This window comes from Manacus vitellinus, unplaced genomic scaffold, assembly GCF_001715985.3.
Source record: "Manacus vitellinus isolate BGI_N305 unplaced genomic scaffold, ASM171598v3 scaffold_12_pilon, whole genome shotgun sequence".
In the NCBI taxonomy this organism is placed as follows: Eukaryota; Metazoa; Chordata; class Aves; order Passeriformes; family Pipridae; genus Manacus; species Manacus vitellinus.
Window position 1 is genome coordinate 9,807,184 of NW_021938949.1, and position 18,229 is coordinate 9,825,412.

Sequence of the window (18,229 nt, forward strand, 5' to 3'; positions counted from 1 at the left end):
ATGTACATGACAGATGGTGTTAGACACATAACACAGAGCCTATAGTAGTATAGCTATATATAGAGATATGTATGTCTTATCTGCATGATTTTAGAGATAAGAATAGTTTGCATCACTCGTGTGGTTAGTCACAAGTCTGGCAGGGGACCTGAAAGCTGCAGAAAACTTGGACAAAGAGCTCTGGTGCCAGGAGATTTCCAAGCACCAGAGGCTTGCATCTGGCTTTCTCCTGTTCTATTCCAAGCCTTTGGAAGCCAGTTTCGGCCAAGTTACAGTGACATATCATAGTTATAGTGCAACTGCCAGCTGGCAGTCTCCAAGCAAAATCTGGGTTACTACTAGAGAGGAGCTGGGAGAGTGGCCTGGTTTTAGTGCCTCACTTAGACCACCCCAAAGCCCTGAATGTGTAACCTCCTGATCTACAGCTATCCTTAGTTTTAGCTTGAGAGACTCCAGGTTATAACTAAGCCCAGTAGTCGAGACTACAGTCCAAAGGGAGGTGTGAGACAGAGCAAATGGGACATGAATTTGGTTAACAGAGCAAAGATTCCACCCTCTCTGTGAGTGAAAGCACATGAAATTACATCTTGACTCACTGTTGTTTGAAAAAACAGAGTATGCTAGTCCTGGGTAAGTGCAACACCAGGGACAGGAGTGTTGACTCCATTATTTTCAAATTAAGAGAGGCAGAAGACAACTCATTAAAAGGGACATTCACTAATTTAGTGCACCTATTCTTCTGGAGAGTTGGTAAACACTGGTTTTTTAGTAAACAAGTTTCCAAAGGAAATTTGGAATTTAATATTAAATAAGACTGCTTTTCCCAGAGTAAATAGTAGATTAATCTCTTAATGCACTGGAAAACCCATTCAAATCTTTTGCAGCTGTGTCCTTGGATATGGACAAACAAAAAACACACTGAAGCAAATCTCTCCTAGTGCACCTCTACTGGCATCAGAAATCAGTGACCTATAGTATTTGAGTGGGGGTTACCCTAATACAAACTCACTCATAAGCCTGATCCCAATCCATTTTTAAGGAACACAGAGGCTGAAGCAGATGCCACTGACATCAGCATCAGTAACTGAGTCATTACATTTGGTACAAGATCTACTTATAGCCCAGCTAAGATTAACTGGAGCATGTGGTTACCTGTCAGATGGATTTCGTTACACAAATAACAACCACGCCTTCCAAACCACCTCCTTCTCCTGCAGGTGTCAGACAGCTGCAGCATTAGAACTAGCATTAATATCAGCATTACATGAAAGCAAAGTTTAAAATGCTCTCCTCTACTTGTTCTCTAACCAAAGTCTCTGCACAGCAGTATTTGAGAGATATCTGCCATTTGCCTGTCCAAAGGGGGTTTGTTTTTGTGCTAGTGGTAAGTTTTATATTGCCCTACACTAGAGGTGCTTCAAAGATTTATCTTTATTTATTGGTTAAAACTGGAGTTACTCCCCTGATCAGCATGTTTTCCCTTGCAAATGTTTAGTTCCCTCTATTACTTTGTTTTCTGTGGTTTTCCTTTTTTTTTTTTTCTGAATCATCTTAACTCCTGGAGCTTGTACAGGTTGATTTAACAAGAAAGTTCCCAAATCCTTGACAAGCACAACTGCACCAGCCCAAGCCAGTGCAACAAAAGTCATCTGTGCATTGTCTTCAAGTGAATTCACTGTGCAGCTTTGCAGGTACAGAGCTATTCCTGGCAACATGGTTGAAATAGTAGCAAAGCATTCCCAATTTGGTAAAGTGCTCCAACCTACACGTGGCCTTGCAATATAAAAATACGTAGAAGGAAAACCACTGCTAGATGTAACAAAGCTTCAGGGGATTGACTTTAAATATGGGAAAAAAAGAAGCCTGAATATCAGATTAAATATGCAGTAGGAAGCAGGGTGGGTTTGCTATCGAGACTTTCTTTAGCAAACCTGCACGTGTCAGACACATATCATCAAGAAACCAGGCTTAGGAATTGCCATGAATATTTACCAATTTTTGGCTGAACTAAAGGATCAGATCTTGTCTGTGCAATACAACCACACTCTTCAAATATTTGAAAAGCAGAAAAGTTTCTAGAGGTGTTAAAAGAGGCTGGAAAGGATGTTGGTAAATACAGGGAGCTATTCTACAATGAGCTCGGCCCAGACTGCAGCCTCCATTCCTTCGCAGTATTTTGGTGGTCAGATCAGCCTCAGTGGCCTGAGCTAGAGGTTTGTTCTACCCTGCATGTCCAAACACTTTGGCAAGATCCTTCTGAAAGGCTCTTTCACCTCTACCTACGCAAGGTTGCTCATTATGCATTTGTATCCCCATGAAACCACACTGCTGTGAATCATTCCATGGACTGCTAAAGCCCAGGCAGCCACATCCCATGATAGAGGCTGATGCAAGTCACTTGGCACTGCCCCTAATCTCCTTATGCTGAGGGGATGGAGGGAGCAAAGCACTGAAGCTTTTGAAATGTAATTAAAAATATGTTGTCTTCCAAATAACTTCATGATCTTAAAATGGTTCTGGGAGCATTTAACGTAAGCTGTGCCCCATAAAAACAAGACCACAAACTACAACAAATATGGAAAATATTAATGAGGTACCACCTAATTAAAGTTAATTTGTCTGGATTAATTAGTAGACTGCTAGCTATTCATTTGTTAAACTTTGTAAATATGAGACATCTTCAGTACTGAGTATGGTTCATTCAGCTACTACCAAGGCTAATCCCAAAATATTTAGCCAGCACTCGAGCTCAACAAGCACACATGGTTGTATAAAAATCTCTTTTTAAACTTCCTTTAAAGAAAAATAAGTTTCTAGCTGGGAAGAGACTTCAGATAATGGCCAAATACTGAAAAATCTGAAGGCAGAAACCCTGTAAAATTACCAAATACATGATTTGCATATTTGCATTTTAAACCAAACTTGTGATTTCCTTATAGCACCTAATGCTGAGAAAACAAAAATCTTATATAATCCAAAAGCATCCAGCAATTTTGAACTACTTTCTCAACACATATTAGAGAGGTTGCTGAAGGATGTGTACCAGGGCCACAGACTGCTGGACATAGATTTTTCTGTTGTGCATATGGTTTCTCTGATACAGCCCTTTGGATGAGATATTAGCATAGGGAGCACAGAAAGGGACTGTCATATGTTAGATCCTGCACAAAAAGCAATATCCTATCTCTCCCTGAGCCTAACTATCTCACTGGGCTTCCCAAAGAGAATTCCAATTTTTAGAGCATTAAAGAAAAGGCACAATAGCCACACTGCCACTACTGCAATGCTATTTTTGAGCAGCCAGGCTGACACGGAGATCACCCCCTCACTGCTGGAGTCCAGGCTGTTTTAATAACACCGGAAAATGTTTTAGTCATATTCATAATGAAGCTTTTGAAGAATGCACATTTCACTTGTGTTACCAAGTGATTGCATTAAGGACCCTACTTTTCAATGGCAGCCCAATTGGTAGAGCCTGAATTTGGAAACAACTTTGGAAGGGTTTCCGATCAGAGAACTGTTCTACAGGGAGATGACCTCCATCAATATACCCTGAACTTAAGTTCTTTTATCTCTAAGACAACAGAGGGGCTGAATTTGACCACAGTGAAACAGCTTCCCAACACAAGAGGCAAAAAAAGCAACTCTGATTCTCTGCCTTGAAACACCCCAAGCACAGGACTACTGCCACAGCCCAGAGGAACAGGAACATGCTTTAGGTGCTACTGTGTTTCAGAAGTCCCAGAGCTGCTACAATACTCTGGGATTCTTTCCACAGGAAAAAGATCAACACTTCATTATTCTTCTGGATTATATTGACAGTTGGCAGGTTAAACTCTTTGCCCCAAATATTCATCTCTTGCTTGCTCAAGTGTTCTTTATCAGTGCCAAGTGAAGTTTACAAACGTCAAAAATGCTGCTCTCATTAGCCCAGGAGCATTTCTCAGGCTCCTGTCCTTCCCTTAGGAGATACTTCTTTAAAAAAAGCATCTTAGGCACAAACTCACCATCTAGCTACACCACCCAGCTCCTAAGAAATGCCTGTACACCATCCCCTGCCTGCCAGCCATTTCAACAAGCCCTTTTATTTGATTTTTCAGGGGGAAGTTGGGAGGTGAACAGATCGATGTTATGCTCAAGGTAAAAGCTGCAGAGATCTAATCTATATAACCCACTGAAAACAGCACAGACACTTCCCAGTGCTGATGGCAGTGAGCTGTTTGGATGTCACCTGAGAGTAGGTGAGGGAAAAAAACCAACACAGGTATGAACAAACACTGTCCCATGACAAGGCTCATCTCTGAACCTGCAGCCTGGTCATCAGTCCAAGGAAAAGAAAGGGTTTGTATCACCAGGGTTGCAGGGGCTGCTATAGGCTGTCCTGCAAGGGACAGATTTTCCAGGAATGTTCACCCTTGAGGTAGAAAACATTTTCTCCACACATTTCTTCCATTAGTCTTAAACCAAGAAGAGCCTCCGATGGGATAAGGCTGACAACCGACTGTAACCTCAGCCTTGCCCTTAAAGCAGTGCTCACCACTTCCCAAAATAGAGCATGGGAGCAGATGTTTGGGAGCAAAGAAAGCAAACATCTGTCCTGCTAGAAATGTAAATCCTCCATACCCACCCCCTGCCACTCTGCAGCTTGGCACCAATCCACCCCAACTCCTGCAGCACGTGGGCAGCACAGGGAACAGCCCGATCCCCACGTCACAGCAATCAGCTCCTCACTGCATCGTGGGGGATGCTCTGCATTAGGCACAGTCCAAGGTTGCTGATGCACACCCAGGTGGCATCCCTGTCACAGAACCAAGCAAACAGAGTGGGGTGAGCGGGGTGTCCCAGCTGTGCTCACCAAAAGGACATTTGCAAGCAAAAGGAGATAAACTGGTTGATCGTAGGATGCCACGTGAACCAGGTGTGTCCATGTGATTCTGCTCAGCTGCTTGTGACATGCAGTGAAGCTGAACAAGTGCAAGAAGTCACAGGAGTGCCAGAAGGAAAATCCTGGCTGTTACTTTAATTGTAAGTGGGTTTGTTTGCTATGTTCTCTGCTGGCAGCATGAGTATTTTAAATAAAACATGACCAGTAATTTATTTAGCAAGCAAGTCTTTGAAAAGTTCTTTTGCACGGTTCTTACTCATTTATGCCACATAAGATTAACTCTCCTTTCTCTCCACATGTCCGTGTGCTTGAAGGGACTGGGGGCAAGATCCACATTAAATATTTCTCTAAAATACATTTGTACACACTCCTAGCTCTGTTTCACCACCTGATACAACACTTGGGCACAATCCTAGCTCTGTTCTACCACCTGACTGCCTCAAAGAGCTTCAGAAAAAATATGATCCAGCCAAGGATTCACTCCCTTGCTCCCAGGATTCAGTTTGCTGCTTCTACCAGTCAGTGCTCCTTCTTCAGGAATATACATTATTCATTCTACATATTATGGTGCTGATCAAGCAGTGCACAGACACCTCTACACAATCAATACAGCTGCAGCTGTACATCTGGAATAAGCTGAAAAATCCTGTGATGTACACATGAAGTATTTACATGTGCACAGACCCAAAGCACATGCCAGGACAGGATAACCCACTGCACTAAAGGACAGAGCTCCTGTGGTTACTTGGAAACATTCCTGTAAAGTTTAGGTGCAGCTCAGTGGGTGGGTTTTCACTGCCAGGGTGGTTTAAAGCAGGTGTTGAATCTCAGTTTCAGTCACTCCCTCTGGCCACACATGTGGGGAAGCATGTGCATATTTGTGTGTATAGAACGCACTTTATATATGTACCAAATATGCTCATACAAGATAAACACACACACACAATGTTCACATACACATAAAAGTTATTTTCCCTGGGAAAAATAAATAATTGTGAGGAATCAGAAAGAGAAAAAAAAAGTAAACAAACCCATATAAGTCATGAGGCCAAACCAATCAGTTTATCCTTCCCCAAAATGGCACTAACTTCTCAGATAATGACCACTGTGATCAGTGGCATTTACAGCCTGGCTCATTTTATGCAGTAATAGGGTTAAGCCATTACAACTTAACCTTACTGAACACCTTAGAAGATACAAACTTTATTAGTGTACCTGTTCATTTTAAACACAGCGGCTTTTTAACTATTTAGGAGTTAGTCCAGAAAGACCAGCTGGCAAGAACAGCATGTGAATGTCTTAATGATTATTTAAACTTTGATAAAGTTCAAGAAGAAATTAGTTATATTAAAAAAACCAGTGTGACAGCCCAAGACAAAATGGGCTTTCAGAATCATGTCAATGAAGATCTCACCCAAGTCAAGACTTGATGAAACTAAGAGGCAATTTTAGGACCTAAACCAACCAAAAGGATTTGTGCAGGGATGTCTTTGTGTTTCCCACATCACAAATGAAGGCTGTGCAGCTGAGAATGCAGAACACAGGTCAGCTCTTCCAGCTGCTGACAACCCACCTCGGACAGGTGTTTAGGTACCCAAAGCACGACAGCAGCTCCATCTGAATTAATGCTGCTCTTGGAAAGCTTTGCTCATCTCCTTCCATATGCATGAGGCCCCTCTCACTCTGCTGCCCCCGCTGGGCAGTCTCTACATGTGCTCAACAGCTCTTTGGCTCTGACCACACTCCCAGCTCTCCCAATTTGAGTCTCTGCTACAGCCACATCATTTCCAAACAGGACAGACCACCCTGAGCCACAGTGAAATGCACTTTCAGCCAGCTGCACTTGGGTATTAGCCTGAGTGCCAAGGTGAAACATTATTTCCCCTACAAAGTCTTTATTAGCAAACACCAGCATACTAAATATTTAAGACACAGTTACAGGATCTATTGCTTAATGCACAGTGTGAGGAGAAAGCAGTACACTGATCTGCTGAACATACAGCTCGGTTCAGTTTAAAGGATCATTGAGTAACAATCAAGATACAGCAGTGCTGAGCACTGGTTACCCCACAGCACAGCAGGGATCACATTTAGCAATAATGAAACAACAAGGAGGCCCATCATTTTTGTGGTTTCAATTTTATCATCTTCAATAGCTATTTAAAGGGTAATGGTTGTGGATAAGATGGTTCAGCCCTACTCAGAAGAAGTTTTGCAGAGCCTGGTTTAGGAAAGATTAAATCTCACTGTAATCTCCCCAGACCAGCCAGGTGTGACTCCTCTGAAGCCTTTATAGCTGTGTAGCATAAAACTAGAAGAGATCAGCGGTAAGGACCAGATTTAGAAATTAAGATGGAAAGAGGAGGTAAGAAAAACATCATCCATCTCTTCCAAAGAATGTTCGTAAAATCAGGTGGGTTTTACACTGTAAAATAAGTAGCTACCAACTCAAAATGTTATACTTAAAATGCAGTGCTATTTTAGACATATTTTGTTTGTGAAATTGGTGGGCATGGACTAAGAAGGGAAAAATTCCTGAATCTGTACCTCCCCCAGACATTTCCCAGACATCTGAGTGCCCAAAATATACACTATTTTCTGTTATTTGAGTCCATGGCAGCAACAGTTTCTTTTCCACACCTACTGTGTTCACAGGCAGCAAAATCCCTTGGTTCCCTCCAGGCATCCAGCCCCCACCCCTGTACCACTGATACCCAGAAAATAAATCTACTTATTGTGCCCTTATTGATTTTGTAGAGCTACAACATCTTTGGCAAACAGAGTCTACAACTCGAATAGAGATGATCTGATTAACTCTGCAATTGTACTTATTGCTACTAGACCCCCTTTTTCTCCTTAATGGAATTATTGATTTAGAGTTTGCAGCAACTTATATGTAACAATGAGACACGGTGCTGTGCACAGAGATAAAGCAAAGGAAGAAATGTTCACTTTTAACAAGGAGGACAAAATAATACTTTTCTGAGCATATCAATGAAGATAGAACAGCTTTAAAATAATTGGTTTGTTAAGTATCTTCTTGTAAAAGCCAGGGGTGCACATACTTGGTGGTGGTCCAAGGGACAGACAGGAGCTCTGCAGCAGCACCTCCCTCCCTGAACACACTTCTGTCTTCCCCCCAGGGTGGGTGGTTATTCCTGATTAGTTGCAGCCCTGGAGAGAGACCTGGTAGTGCAGAAGGATGCAAGAACTACCTGGGGATTACAGGTGAGAGCCTTATTTTGGGCAGCAGAGCCCCCTGATTTAGACCAGCACAGGGAATACAGGTACATCACCTTTGCTGTCCCACAAATGAGATTTGTAGAAAATCCAAGACCTCACAAATAAAGGCACAGGTAAGAAAAGCATACCCAGATTTAGCAGCCAACATTATTATTGACCCTTGGAATTTTTATTTTTTAAAAAATTGCACACAACAGCACATTAACAGAACTGCCTCTGGAGAAGGGACAACCAGATGATACACATTGTGGGGGTAGGAAATGCAGCAGAAAAGCACAGATTGTCCTCAGTGCAGATACTCTGTGGAATAGTTACTCTATATAGAACTTGCATTGTTTTGCAGAGCAAAAATTCAGACTGGTTCTTCCAGGAAAAAAGTACTTACTCTTCTCCCCCTCATACAGCTGCAACTCTTGGAGAAAGAAAAAATCAAATGCAAATAGACGAAAAATGAGGACACAAAAAACCCCCACCAACACCGTTGAAAATTATCCATTTATCATAACAAAATACCAGCCTCCAGTCCAGGTCTATGACTCAGGACATGCCGAAGTGTTTCCCTGAATTAAGCTGTGGTCATTCACTAGAGATGCAAAGCAGCCCCCCTGTTTCAGCTCCCAAGAAAGACAAAGTCAACAGGTACATCACAAAAATTTAAAAAAATGGGTAGAAAAGTTCAGAGTCATATTAAAGAGGAATTCAGTGCTAAAACCTGAGCTTGCTGCAGAAGTCTCAACGGAATGTTAATGTCAAGAACTACCCATTTGTAGGGAAACCGTATCCGCTCTATTGAACAGTCTGAGATCCAACCCCTAAATAAAAGGGGGATGAAAAGAAAGAGAGAGAGTAAAAGTGAACAGGAATTGATCAGTTCTGGGGGAATTGCTGGGAGGAAAGACCTCACACACACGTTAGGCAGCTGAAGGCTACTGGGATTTCAATTCTAAGATATTTATTGTACCACTTTGTAGTTTCAATTAAAGCCCATGTTAAATGAATTAGGAGTGGGGTGACAGATCTTCAGAAGTAGATTCTACAGGGAAGTATCAACAAACGACTGGATGTTCCACATGGATTCATACCAGGCCTGGCATACTCACCACTGTCAATTATGATACTGAAATAAATATATATTCTACTAGCAGAGAACGTACAGCCTACACAAAGAACACAGTAGTAAATTAGGATGGAAGGAGGCCAATAGAGTGGCCTGGATGGCCCAATAGTTTGGTCTCTTTCCAACAAAACAGGCTTCCACAGAGCCAAGACACAAAGCTCTATGTCTAGGAACAGCAAGCATTCAACATGAGAAACTGCATCCTAGAGAGCAGTTGAATAAAGGATTTGGACAACAGAAAGAACATGCAATTTGTTAGGCATTCCCAGTGGTATAGCTATCTAATATCATCCCTGAATACATGAATGCAAGAACAGTGTCTGGGAGTGGAGATGGTATTTGACTTCTCTATAGGGAATTGGCAATAACCAATTCCTGCTTCAGACCTGATGTTGATGAAAGACCCACGAAAGGGTTAAGTGCAGGAAATACCCAAACTTGTTCCCAGTTTCTGCCACAGGCAGAAAATGGCCACAGTTGACTTGCAGGGAAGAAAGGTGCCTAAGAGGTAAGGACAACAAGGACCAACAGTGAAACCTGAAGCCAGACAAAATCAAATTAGAAAAAAAAAAGGCTCATCATCTGAAGCCTGGAAGAACTGACGGGAATACACTGCAAAGGAAAATGTAGATTCAGCACCTGCTGACACCTTCAGACCACTTTCTAGGGAATCCACTTAATAGAGCAGATTACAGGCTCAGCAGAGAAATAAGTGGGACCTTTGAGGGTCTACTGAGCTTGTTACTTTGGAAGAGGTTTCAAGCTGAGAATTGCAATTTACTTTTCTTTGGTAACTGCTGGGAATAGAGTCCTTAAATTCTTGTGCTACAGCTTTCAGGAATACAGTGTGCAATAAGGAACTTCAAACTCTTTCTTCTGCCTTTAAAGGCCTCTGTATCAGCAAAGTTAAGAACGTACTCCAAACTGCCAGTCTCAGGAAAAGAAAGCTGCTTCCATGTAACAGCTCAAATCTTAAAGGCATCTTCAGCACATCTCTCTTTTCTACTGCTGGAGGAGAGTTTCTACAATTCTCCATTATGAACTTAGATCCCTTAAGCAGAACTGGTTCTAATGTTAACCATCTGCAGGGGACTGCAAGGGTGCTTCACCCTGCCCTAGGCCACTGGGCCACACTTGGACCAGGCTGATGACCTCAATGAAATTTTTGTAGCTGCAAGTTTCTCCTAAAGATTTTTTAAACTGAAGTCCAATACTGCCATTTCATTTCTAACTCCTGTGTAATGATGTTTTTTTTCTTCCACAGTGCACCCTTCTGCATTATTAATTTTGTCACAAGACAGTTTCTGCTATTAAAAATTCCATAATAAATATTATTGCCAAGTGCTGATGAGCAGATGTTAAGCAGCATTTAAAGATTACAGGACCAAGGTAGGTCAAGTTATTTTAGTTCTCTCTGGAATCTAGAAAGCTCTTTTAAGCTGATTTTATGACGAACCCGATTGCCTGCTTTCATTACTAGAAATTCACCATATCTAATCCCCTTGTTCCATGTAGCAGAGCGTGCTGAGTGACACATGAGTGTTTCTCTTTGTCCAGTTTAATCAACCAGCTGCAGCTGCATTCAATCACCTTTCCTGGAGAATGAGCCTTCACTCACTACAGCTTCATCTTGAGAATAAATAGGTACTCACAAGGAGACCAGGACTGCTGACAGTTGTACCACAGCACTGATTCAGCCCCATAATAACTCTGTGTGCATCAGTGACCCAGAATACACATAAACACTTTATCTAAGTCCAAAAATAATGGGTGATAATGCAAACCAATTCAGCTTGAAGCTGAAGGAAGTAGTGCACTCTCTGAATGCATTAACAAGGTTTTTTGGTGGAGCATCTGATTAAAGGGAGTAGGAACTTCCTTTAGCTGCAGGAGCCTGTTCATCCAGCGAATAGTGAGAGGGCAGAGGGGGAGCACCCTCCAAAGGACACCTGAGCAAGGCAGCCAGCAGACTCATCAGGAGCAGAGGATGCCCAAAGCACACATCCTTCCTCTTTGGAAGTTAGATTTTGTGACCTGCACCAAAAATCTCAATTTCAGGTTGGACTGCATGCCCAGGTCTTGAGCATGTCCTGCTCAAGGACTCCTGCTGACTTTATCCTTCCTGCTCTTAGTCTGGGTGTAGCTTCCTCCTAATTTAAGTTCTTACCACCTGCAGTGGTTAAAGACTATAATGACACAACCAGCTTAAATAGGGGGGAAGGGAAAAGCTGTAACAGGTACAACTATCCTGATTTTGGTACCAGTAGGAAGAGTTGGGGTAACAAAGTCTTTCAGGAGGCACAAAACCTTTGGACAGACAAATCCAAAGGAGCTGTTAGACTAAGATTTGGAAACTTCACCCACTTGCTCTCAATAGAAATCAATAGTCACAACGAAATTTCCATTTTCTCAGCAACTCTCAGTGTGTTTAGAGCAGGACTGGCATCAAACTCAAACTGTGTGCATTAAAGTATGACCTCTATAACAATTACAGCAGCAAAATATAGAGCAAACTGGAGTTCAGTGGTTCTATTCAAGTACTTTTCATCTCTTAAGGGACCGTTTCAGAAGCACAGCTGAACTCAGAGACATGGGCTTTGATTTCTTTCCCCCACCCTTCCAATTCAGAAAATAATTTAAATTCCACAAGTGCCAAATTGACCTTGCATTCTCCTCTGCTTGCCTGCTAATTAGAGTTTAACAAGTGGTGCTTCCAGCCCTTCATAGCTCATCCAGAACAGAAAGTGATGCAAATGTGAACTGATGGGATCAGAGAGCTTTACCCTACCATCAATTTCTACATAAATCCAGATGGGGCATCAACAGGAATTCTGCAGACAGGGGATGGCCCAAAGCCAAGATGAAAGCAGCACTAATAAACCTTACTGTGGTCATGTTGCTCTGTTACACTTCTATTCTTTTTGAGGTTTAAAACATTACAGCAATTCCCATCTGGGGCAAGGCCCAGAATGCAATTTCATTCTCTTCTAATGCTTTCAACTGACAGGGCTGTCAACAGTCAGTGAAACCAGCGTAGATTCAGTGAGCCAGGAACAGTCACATCTTCAGACAAACCATGCATTAGCAAATACAACATACTTAGCATAGCTCTTAATTAAATAAACTTGCAGATGTCACTTAAGCATTGATAATTCAACACAGTACAGTGATTTTTCTAGGAAGCAAGCAAGGCTCTCTAAAAATCTCCCACCAGCCTTGATTTTCTGCTCCAGCCTGATTTTCAAAGTCCTATTTGGAATTTGCTCTCTTTGTTATACAATATCCTTGTAGACTGTTGTTAGAGGTATACTTTGATTAAACAAAGATTTATGAGCTTTTGTTTTGAATTTGTATTTTTCAAAGCCAAAGAGCATAAAGAAATGTTTTAATAATGTCTGAAATGCTGCTCAGAATGCATTCAAATAACAAGGAGCTCGTGTAACTAGATTTGTGCCGTGCACTATTACAACAGCATTGCTAATCCAAGAAGATGCAGAGGTATCAAAGGGATACCAAGGAAATGCCACAGCAATGTTTCAGAATCAAGTAGTCTCTGTCAGCTCTTCAGGACACAGAATTTACAAACTATCATCATCAACTGCCTTTTATGCTTAGCAGGGAAAGGAGAAGGCAGTGGAACAGTTTTCTGTGAGTTCTTCCCACATAAACCAGTCCTTCCTGGAAGTTAAAAAAAACCTGGGATGCAATATGTTTTGTGTTGCATAGACTCCAGTGAACAGGGGCACTATATCCAAAGCCCTTTAAAGCCAGTGGATGGCTCCCAAAGCTTTAGCAGATTCCTGATCCTCCCATCATACAGTCAGTTCCCTGCCTTTCTGAACTGTACCACACGTCCATTAAACAGCAGCAGGAACCAGCAGAGAAGAATCATTTCTCAAGACCACTAAAAACCCAGAAACAGCTGAAGAGTCTTTATTGGTATCATATCCCCAGAAGTGCACAAGAACCATTTGCAAGTCTGACATGGCTTTCTACAGCAATACACTTTCACCTTGGCATTTAATTCCGACTGCTCTGAGCCCTCCTGTCTGCATCTGGAAAAACTAATGATTGTCTTTCCAGTAACAGAAAGGGGTTTGATACACACACCCCTGAGGGGACAGGAGAACAAAAACAAGCCTGCCTGAAGCCAATTGATGCAGTCCTGCCTCCCAAAATACAAACCTGACTTTTAGCCAAAGTCCAAGGGGAAGATGGTTTTTCCATCTCTGCAATGATCACAATACAGAGACATTATTTCCAGTGTCCACTGCTGAATTCAGAGACAACTTTCCCCTTACCACACTTTTTGCAATGGTCACAGTTTCCTTCCCCTTCTCCCCTCAAGTGGTTTATGCTGTTTCACCCTCCTCCCTGTCTTTCTTCACGTGCAAGAAAGTTGCTACAATGAGCAGGGAAAAATGACTACATAAAGAGAACTGCTGCTTCTTAGCTCAATGAATGCCATTGAAATTTGCATCCTTCAATGGAAAAATAAATATATGAATGATCAGCCTTTGAATTTAAGCACTGTATGGAAAACCAGGACACAATCCAAAAGATATTAGTAAGATTCTGCTATTACCTATTACAATGAAGGTAGGTTATTTTTATTTTTAGTCCCCACCCTCAGCTGCCAGAAACTTGCCCCAAGGGCTGGTGAGGAGGAAAGAGAATGAGGAGACAAAGCAACCCCCAACACAAGCCACTTACCAAAGATTCACTCAGCAAATGTCAAACAACACCTAGTTTCCTACAGAAACCATGAAGATATTTCAATTAAAACAATAAACCCTCCGCCTTCTTTCGTTTTCTGAAATGGGTTGATATAAATTCTCATCTACAACATTTTTGCAGTATCAGAAAAGGGACCTGCTCATTTGGCAGTGATATTTATTGTGCTCAGCAAATGCTACACATTCCCCTCTTTAACACATATAACCCATCTCTAAAAACTTGTCTTCTTGCTGTGTCCTCAAAATTACTGAGGGAAAATACAGAAAAAGAGAAAATTAAATAAATAAAGACATAACAGATTCCAGTGATTCACAGTAACCCGCTCCAGCTTGTGTTTTTAAAAATAGCTTTAAAGTCACACTAGACTTTTTTGTTTCATTTTTACCAGCCTGCTCAGACTTGTCTCAGTTTCCTGTTCTTCTCCCATTCAAGTCTATGGGAATTTTGCCTTCAGTGTAATCAGAGGAGGACATTCAGTCATATTCATTTCTCCAGCGTGAAGTAACCACAAAGGCATTAAAAGGCACAGCCTAGTGCAGGCATCACTACACATCTCTAAAGTTATCCTTTTTCAGACTGCCTGTGGTGCAGTACAGAACAGATCTCATTGAATTTCTGGGACCTAAACAACCCCACTTGCCAATTCAGCTCAGATTTGAACAGGATTGGAAGATTAAAATCACAGCTACAGTCCTCAACAGGTCATCCTTGCAGCACCCTGTACCTCCACCGCCCTGTAAATGCCAGCCCATCTCCAGCAGTGAGCAGCTGACACCTTATCCCTGAACCATCAGATGGCAACCTGAGGTCTAAGAATCACATGTCAGCCCCTTCCCAAGGGTTGTCAAATGTGGCCCTTGGCTGTTTGCAGAGGTGTCCTGCTGAGGCAGTGACCTGCAGGCAGCCCTCCCGGGGCTGTGCTCGCTGTTGGTGACGTAGTTGAGGAAGCCTGTGCTCCTCAACAGGCTGCTCTGCTCTGTGCATCCTCCCTCCACAAAGCCCTGCCAGCCTCCAGGCAATTCCCAGAACAAATAGGCTGGTTTCTATTTTCAGCAGGAGCCCCTGTCATTGCTTGGACTCACGTCAAGACAATGTTTTTCTTATGTTTTTTTCCAAATCCCGAGCGTAGGGAAAAAAGCAAGACATTATCCTCTGTGCAATTTGTTCAAACTGATGTACCGGGTCTTAAATTAACAAGCAAGAGCTGCATTCTGTCCCAAATACTTTGTGTAAAGCTCTTCCAGGCTGACCTGTGCAGTCAGTGGTGCCTGAGTAACCATAGCAGCATATTTGAACAATGCCAAATACTTTTGAACAGACACTGGAGCTGCTGATGGACGTGAGAAGGGAGGTGGATCTGCTACTCACCGAGATCAAAACCAGAGTAACAATGGGCAAGCAAGAGTGTTGGTGCAGCCTCGGAATTAATATGACAGCACAGCTATACACAAGGAAAACTGGGACCAAACCAGCTCTGGAAGCCTCCTGCATTGTCTGGATACCTGTGCCCACCACAGTTACCCAACCAGCCAGGTCTGATCACTCCTTTGGAAAGCCTTGGAGGTGCCAGTTTTCCACTTGACAAGAGCCCCCATCAGGTCAGAAGTCCAAAGCACATACTGACAGCTGTTTTCCAGTTACATCAAATTATACTTGATGCAGAGAGGTGTTTACCTCTTGCAATTATCTGTGGAGCTGGAAGTATTTCCAAGACCTTAGAAGCCTTGAAAAAGCTAATTAGTGCACTGCCATAAATAATTTGATCTCTTAGGAGGATACATACTCTCTACACAGCAAATAACAGCTTCCTTTAATGGAAAAAAAAAAAAAAAGAGGATGATTTGCCAATGCATATCTGTATTTTACTATAGGTGTTTATCAACCATTTATAATTTGCCATAAAGAAAGTAGAAAAGTGAAAAAAAACAAAAACCAAAACAAAAAACCAAAAAAAGGAAACCTTGGCCTAAAACATAGCACATTCCTGTGAGCTACACCTTCCCTGGAGAGCAGATCTAGGTCTGCCCTGTTTTGTCAGACATAAATATCTCCTGCAGGGAAATCTCATATGAAATTAAAAGTCATGGCAGATCACTTCTCCCAGACCCTTTTGTCATTGCAGAGATGGAATAAAGCTGCACAGGGCAATCTCCTCCCAGCTCTGCATCGGGGAGGAGGCAACTGCCTGCTCTGTGCCCTCTGAAATGAGAGGAAAACCAATTGCTGCTTCATGGAGAAAAAACAGCTTTGTCTGGTACCACAGCAGGGTGGCACGTCAGGTGTTCCACTGTAAATAAACAGTGAACACCCAGTAAAATATAAAATTTTTAAAAAAGGAAAGTTATAAATCACCTGCTTAGCTAGTGTTGCTACCTAGAAGTTTTAACATACTGTTTTAATACATGAAGTTGCCCTTTAAAGAGGTTTCCTTTTGTCCAGTGAGGTCAGGAGAGCAATTTCTTGTGGCAGAGATAAGGCTGGGTGATGAACTCTGTTACAGTAGCATAAGGATTTTAAGTTACCCATAAGCTGGTTTAAGTGTTTTGAAAGATATAAAGTCAAAGAGCATCTAGTACCTTAAAAACCACCTAAATCCTCCTAAGAAATAGTCCTTCAGTTACTTCTCTGAATACTTATTCTTCAAAAGCACTCCAGGACTGCTGCTGGGAACAGCTTGGTGATCTGAAAACCAGGGCAAACTTCTTGCAGACATCTTCCAGCACAGAAGAGCAGCACACACGGTGCCACAGAGGCTCCAGACTGCCCTGGGCGAGGTGAGCTCTGCCCCTGGCAGTCAGTACAAGCTGACTGGGAGGGAAGGAACAAGTGGGCACCACAGACACAAGTGCTCAGCATCCTTCACGTGGCAGGAGCCCCTGGGAACAGCTTTGCCAGGAGCTGAACGGCTCTGCCACACACATGTGCTGGGAGCCAGCCCAGGTGAAACCCCAGAGCATCTCTAATAAATAAAACAGTTTCTCTCAGTGGCACCAAGACATCAGAAAACTTCTGTATTCCAAGCTTTGCCAAAACATGAGCCCTGCCCTCCTGTGGAGAAAGAAATGCACCTTTGAACTCCTTGTGCAAATTTATACTTTTCTAAGCACAGCCTTTTAGAAACAGCTATAGCCAGGGGTGCAATTAATTCAGTTCTTTCCAGAAGATTTTTAGCTCTGTAAAACTCATGTATTATTAAAACATCCCAGCTAAACCCTGAACATTATCAAGGTCCCACTTCTTCTCTGCGAAGGGAAAGAAAAAAGAGGTTTGGGTGAAAGATCTATGGAAAAATCCCACAACACCTTCAAACCCCCAGATTCCCTGGCTACCAACCTTTCCTTTTTGTGGAGTGAGTTTGGCAGTACCTGATCTCTCCATCAGCAGGGCCCTTGCTATGCCCAGCTTTGGATTCCTACAGCAGCATTGAGGGATCATCATCTGTGGCAGAAGCCTCAGCCCGGATATTTTCTCCTGTACCTGCAGGATTCAGGACCCCTCAAGGATGATGCAATAGAAGCCTGATCTTCCCTCCCAGTCTGGGTAACTAAAATTAGCTGGATGAAGAATCCTTACACATAGAGTCAGGTGCCAGCAGCAAACAAGAAATAAATCTAATCTGTAGTTACATAAACATTTTTTTAGAGCAAATATTACTCTGGTTTAGAAAGTGCCAGCTTTAAACACCTAATATAACACAGCAGCTTCACAACTGGCCTGCATTTCACCTTTAGGGAAGGCCTGAGGGAAATCTGGTCTCTGAAGCAAAACAGAATCAGCTTCTCCCTAGCAGCCTCATGTACTCAAACACCAGAAAAGCGTGTGTAAAAATGAGGATAGAGCTTTGCTGGTAAGAATTTCTGTAGCCTTCTTTGTATTTCTGAGAGCTAAATTCACAGTTTAATGAGCAAGCACCGCCCAGCAAAAGCCACCTGGCTCAGGGAGTCAGTCTCCCATTCCCAGGGGATCCCAGAGGCAGAGATGGTCCTTCCCCTCACCAACACTTGGCTCAGCAGGTGTGGAGCTGGAGCCTTCAAACAAATACCAAACATATGAGATTATCAACGTTTTCTAGTGACCAGCCAGTTAGTCAAAAAAACCCTTGTCTTTGAAGAAATATAACCTGGATTTACACACACTGATTGCTCCATTTGTGGCTGCCAATGCATCGAGTACATACAAAGAGAATATTGCAATACAGAACCTGCCTGAACAGCACCCACAGCCAAGCCAAGTCCCCTGCACACCTG